The sequence below is a fragment of the Corvus moneduloides genome, chromosome W, assembly GCF_009650955.1.
Source record: "Corvus moneduloides isolate bCorMon1 chromosome W, bCorMon1.pri, whole genome shotgun sequence".
In the NCBI taxonomy this organism is placed as follows: Eukaryota; Metazoa; Chordata; class Aves; order Passeriformes; family Corvidae; genus Corvus; species Corvus moneduloides.
The window spans coordinates 7,959,045-7,965,411 of record NC_045510.1 but is presented as its reverse complement, the minus strand read 5'-3'; positions in this window follow the sequence as shown (position 1 = coordinate 7,965,411).

The following is a 6,367-nucleotide window of genomic DNA, read 5'->3' as shown; positions in this document are numbered from 1 at the left end:
ACACACACACACACGCACTCTCTACTATAATACCTGCATCTAACAATTAAGATGAAGCTACATAGAGAGTGTAGTAGAGGGGGGGTTGTTTGGTTTTAAACTTGAGAAGAATAGGTGATGGTAAATCTTAATCTGCCCAGGCTTTACGTGCTCCCTAAAATAGTTCTTGAACAGAAAAGACATAAGGATAGATTCAAGTTGAATAAGAAAACTTTGGTTAAGGGTCCTTTGTAGAAGTTGTCCACACTAAACCCATCATAAAGAACGTTATTTTGAATAAATTAAAGGAACCTAGAACTCCCCATTGGGTGTCCACATAAGTTCAGTGGAGCTTTTGGAATTTCTACTATACTCAGTCTCATGATTTATGTACAGAACTCGCTCTTCCTGCCATGCAAGAAGTTTGCTGGGATTGTCACTTCCATCTAACCTTTTCCAGAAGTTAAGGAGTTCAGGATTTTTGATTCCTTGAGCACACAGCAGGAGAGTTCCCTGTTGAATATACTCAATGAAGGCTTTCCTCCGGTCAAAAGTTGCATCAAGTAACGGTCTCGTACAGAAGTATAGCACTTGGCCAATGCATTTACCTGGCCAAGAGCTGTATTTCTCTTGCTTTCAAGGGTGCTTCAGAGAAGCCTTAGAGTAACAGAGCTGCAATAAAGAATATCACCAGAAAACCAAATCAAAAAGCTGTCGGTATCCACCCATAGTATATAAACAGAGCATGATCCCAACATTAATTTGAGCACCACAGGTCTAGTCACCCAGGCTATGTATTTGGACATACCTCCAAACAGCTTTTACAACTCAGAAAGTTAAGTGAAAATTTTAAACCAGCTTTTATGAATGTAGCAGTCATTCTTGGAAGAAAAGAGCACCCTGTTAGGTTATGTGATAAAAAAAGCTTGTCTCCAGAGGAACAATGGCAAGTGGGGGAACCTAAAGAATAATCTGCCCAGGCCTATTGCAGGAGAACCATCAGCCCATCGAAGGTTCATCTCCACACACACCCAGGAGGGAGCGCAGAGGCACAATGGCGGGCAGGGGAACTCCGATAGCACAGTCAGAGTAAGGGACACCCTGCCCCAGCTCCTCTCCTGTCCCAGGAGAGCTTCAGTCCCATTGTCGTTGTCCAGGGGTGACACCCATCAAAGATGGTGCCAAGATGGTGATGGTTGGACTTGATGATCTTAAAGGTCTTTTCCAACCTAAATGAGTTTATGATTCTAAGATGAGTCAATGGGAGAGGCTCTCTGGATCACCTGTGGACTGGGGTGGGGATGGGGAGGTACTGCCTAGGGAATATGGGACACATTATGGGATGTAAGGTAAGAGCATTTGGGGATCACACAAGACATTATAGGATGCTTAGGGGAGGAAGCAAAGGCAGGGGGAAGGATCTATGTGGTTTTGGGAAAAACAAGCATGGGAAACAGAGGGATAAAAGGGCCCGGTCATGGGTACGCAGATGGTCAGTCAGTATGCTTCTCTGTCCATACCTTGCACCTGATCATCACAGTCTGTCCTGTCTTCTCATTAAAATCCGTTTTACCTCTTTTCCTGGATGAAGGAACTCTCTATTCTGTGTGTACATGTGTGCATGGAGGTCTAAATGCCAGCAACTAGAGTCAGATCACGGGTCATAAGGGCCCATGTGTCTGGGGTGCCAGCAACTGGAGCGAGTGAGGGTACGCATGTTGGTGCATGACCACCTAACTAGCTGGAGAGTGGGTTAAGTGGCTTGGGAGCCAGGTGTGCATGTGTGCCTCATGGGATGTGACAACCGGAGTAGTTGACTACTGGAGGGTCCAGGGTGTTCAGGCCAACTGCTGGAGGGACCAACCAGAGGGTCTGGGGGTTGACTAAGAGACCCCTTTATACATGTCTGTGCGTGAGGCAACTGGGGAGAGCAAGGATGCAGCTACTGGATGGACTGAGTGTGTATGCCCAATTATTGGAGAAATCCAAGGCACACATATCTGCGTTGGTGTGTTGTCAAGGGAGGTCTGTACCAGCAACTGGGGAGACCGGGGATCCAGGAGCCAACTACTGTGTAGACTGTCTAAGCCTAGCTACTGGAGGGAACCACGTGTCATGGGTTAGCAAGCATAGTCCCGGAAGTGATGTTCTTGCAAAGGGGTGCTTACAGCTTCCTCTGTGACCTAACAGAACCTATCAGCTGGCCAGTTTGAATATGGACAATTCTTTAAGCCGCTTAAAGTTGTGACCGCCTCTGTGATCCACACTTAAGAATAGAACCCCCCCCCCCACAGGTCTGTCTCATTTCCGGTGCTGGGACAGGTGGCTGCGGGCCCCGTGCGGGGGCCAGCGGGCCCGGCCCAGGCCCTACTCGAGCCAGGCCAGGCCGGGACACAGCCATGCTGGAGCCAATGGGCCCTGTTCCACCCACGGAACCCCCCCCCCCCCCCCACAGCCCTGCTGTGGGCAGCCAGAGCGGCTCGGCTCCCCCCGTCTCCACTGCGGCCAAGATTCAGCTAAAGCTGCCCACCACTGTCAGGCAGAGATCATGTGACCAACAGCGATAAGCAACATTCCAGCTGCAAGGCCGAGGTGAGATTAACCCTTTTAGTGCTGGGAAGAGCTGAAAACCTGAGGGAAGAGAAAGAGGAGATGCTTAAAGCTGAAAGTCTGTTGTAAAGCTATGATATATCAGAGTACCCGTTGTAATTTCATGAAGGCATGGGGGGTGGAGCGTTCAACTTGTACTTGTGAGCAAAAGCACCTGCGCTGAGATAGGCAGATGCTGACGCAGCTGTAATTTCATGAGAAGTTTGGACAGGGAGAGATGGAAGCGATGAGGACTTTTGCTCCACATGGGAAAGGAGAAAACCTCAGTTCCTAGAGATGCTCCCAGAGATAGTCCTAAAGATGAAGAGGAGGAAGACCCTTTGCTCCCAGGGAAGGAGAAGGGCCTCTGTTCTTAGAGATGAAATGCTCCCAGAGATGGGTGAAGAGAACTTTTGTTTCTGAATGGCTCAACCTTAAAGTTGTACCCCAAAAAACTTCAAGAGTGGACCCTCGAAAGCAGTTGTGGGAAAAGCTGCAAGTCGGGGGAAGGGACTCACATGCGAGCAGAGAACCAACCTGGGCGGCTGGCTCGTTGTGATAATGTTTTCATAGCATGGGCAAGAGAGACTCCTCTTCCTAAATGGACTGAACAAGGCTATTATGGAAGTGGTAAACAGACTGAACATCTCAAGGGTTGTCTTTTTACATTGTCACTGGCAGAAGGGAGAAAGGTGGGGGGAGGAGAAGAGTTCTGAAGGTGTGGTATAATTTTTTTTTTCTTCTTTTAGGTCTGTTAATAAACTTCTTTATATTCTTTCAAGTTTGGTGCCTGCTTTGCATTTCTCCTAATTCTTATCTCACAGAAGGTAAACAGTAATGAGTATTTTGGACCAAACCACTTCTTAAATTGGTGTTTCTGCCCGGTTACAAACTGAACCCGCTACACCACGTGGCATATACGTATATATTTCCTACTTACAGACCTTCATCCTGATCAATCAGAGAGGAGAACAGGATGAGATAATTGGTGTTGGTTGGGTTTATGTGAATGCTGAGTGTTTCTGCTGTGTGACCAGCTGTGTGTGCATGTATGCATATTGTATATGTGTGAGACCTACTGGAAATACAGGCTCAGTCTCGCTACTAGTTGGGCCTGGGGGTATGGAGCTGTGTCCCCAAGCTAAATGGGTAAACAGTTTTTGCTTATGCTTTTAACACTGAAGGGCACCTGACCTCGGTGCCGGGGAAGGTTATGGAGCAGATCATCTTGAGTGCCATCAAACAGCACGTACAGGACAACCAGGTGATCAGGCCCAGTCAACATGGGTTTAGGAAAGGCAGGTCCTGCTTGACTAACCTGATCTCCTTCTATGACAAAGGTGACCATCTTGGTGGATGAGGGAAAGGCTGTGGATGTTGTCTACCTGGACTTCAGTAAAGCCTTTGACACTGTCTCCCACAGCATTCTCCTGGAGAAACTGGCTGCTCATGGCTTGGACTCTTTGCTGGGCAAAACACTGGCTGGATGGTTGGGCCCAAAGAGCAGCAGCGAACAGAGTTACATCCAGTTGGTGGCTGGTCACAAGTGGTGTTCCCCAGGGCTCAGTACTGGGGCCAGTCCTGTTTAATATCTTTATTGATGATCTGGATGAGGGGATTGAGTGCACCCTCAGTAAGTTTGCAGATGACACCAAGTTGGGCTGTAGTCTTGATCTGCTGGAGAGTAGGAAGGTTTGACAGAGGGATCTGGACAGACTGGAGTAATGGGCTGAGGACGATCATATGAGATTCAACAAGGCTTGTATCAGAAATAGTATGGCCAGCAGGACTAGGGAAGTGATCATCCACCTGTACTCAGCATTGGTGAGGCCACGCCTCGAATACTGTGTTCAGTTTTGAACCCCTCAATACAAGACAGACATTGAGGTCCTGGAGTGTGTCCAAAGAAGAGCAACAAAGCTGGTGAAGGGTTTTATGAGGAGCTGGGGTTGTTTAATCTGGAGAAAAGGAGGTTCAGGGGAGACCTTATTGCTCTCTACAACTACCTGAAAGGAGGTTGTAGTGAGGTGGATGTCAGTCTCTTTTCCCAAGTAATGAGAGGAAATGGCCTCAAGTTGTGCCAGGGGAGGTTTAGATTGGACATTAGGAAAAATGTCTTCAACAAAAGGATTGCCAAGCATCAGAACAGGCTGCCCGGGGAAGTGGTGGAGTCACCATCCCTGGAGGTATTTAAAAGATGTGTAGACATGGTACTTAGGGACATGGTTTAGTGGTGGACTTGGCAGTATTAATGGTTGGACTCGATGATCTTAAGGGTCCTTTCCAACCTAAATAATTATATGATTCTAAGGCAAAACTGGATGAATCAAGGCTTGGGATACAGTAGCTGAACAGAACATTTTAGGATTCTAGGAGCTTTAAACAGAAGTATGAACCACATATGGAACAGTATATGCAATGTTAAGCTTTAAAACACGTTTGCACCAGATCCATTTCCTGAAGTACAGTTACCTCAACTCTCACCAAATTGAAAATTAAATAAAAGGGAATTCAAGGGCTGACCATATGAAGGAAATTAACATATTTCCATGAATTGTAGTGGTTAAGACATGCTCTCTTAATGTGTTCACAGTTCCGGGAGACCCACTATATCCTCAAGCAACGCTACTTATGACAGATGTTCCAACTCCCATATCGGCTGCTCTATCAAAAAGCATTTATCTCTAGATCCATTGTGCAGTCAAAAATAGATTCTTGTCCTATTGTTTTCTATTTGACATTCATGATTGATTCCCCTAGTTCTCCCATTCTCCTTGCTGCTGAGATTTCTTGCAAAAAAACCCAGATTTTAACAATAACACAGTCGTTAAATGGTTTGGGTTGGAAGGAACCTTTAAAGATCCTTCTCTTCTCCAGGCTGAACATCCTCAACTCTCTTAGCCTTTTCTCATAGGAGAGGTGTTCTATCCCTCTGATCATTTCTGTGGACCTCCTCTGGACCCGCTTTGACGGGGAAGAATCACCTCCTTTGACCTGTTGGTCAAGCTTCTTTTGATGATATGATTGGCTTTCTGGGCTGCAAGCGCACGTTGCCAGCTCACATCCAGCTTTTTGTCCACCAGTACCCCCAAGTCCTTCTCCACAGGGCTGCTCTCAATCCCTTCATCCCCCAGTCTGTACTGATACTGGAGATTGCCCCAAACCATGTGCAGAACCTTGCACTTGGCCTTGTTGAACTTCACTTCTCGAGCCTGTCAAGGTCCCACTGGATGCCATCCCTTCCCTCAAGCACCACTCAGCTTGGTGTCATCTGCAAACTTGCTGAGGGTGCACACAATCCCATTGTCCACGTCACTGATGAAGATATTCAACAGTACTGGTCCCAATACAAACCCCTGAGGGACACCACTTTGTCATGGGTTAGCAAGCATAGCTCTGGATTTTCCTGCAAAGAGGTGCTTACAGCTTCCTCTATGACCTGACAGAACCTATCAACTGGCTAGTTTGAATATTGACAAATTTTTAAGCCACTTAGAATTTTGACCGCCTCTGTGGTCCACATTTAAGAATGGACAAACCCTGGGAAGCCCGCTCTCTTGCTTCCAGCCGGGGGACAGGTAACTGGGCTGGGCCCGTACAGGGCCCGGCGGGCCCTGCCGGGCTGTGCCGGCTCCAGGCCAGGACCTGCCCGGGCCAGGCCCGGGCCGGGACACAGCCATCCTGGAGCTGATGAGCTCTGTTCCACCTGTGGGCCCCCCCCCCCAGCTCTGCTACGTGCAGACTGCATGGCCCGGCTTTCCCCGCTCCGGCACGGCCGAAGATTCAGCCGAAGCTGCCC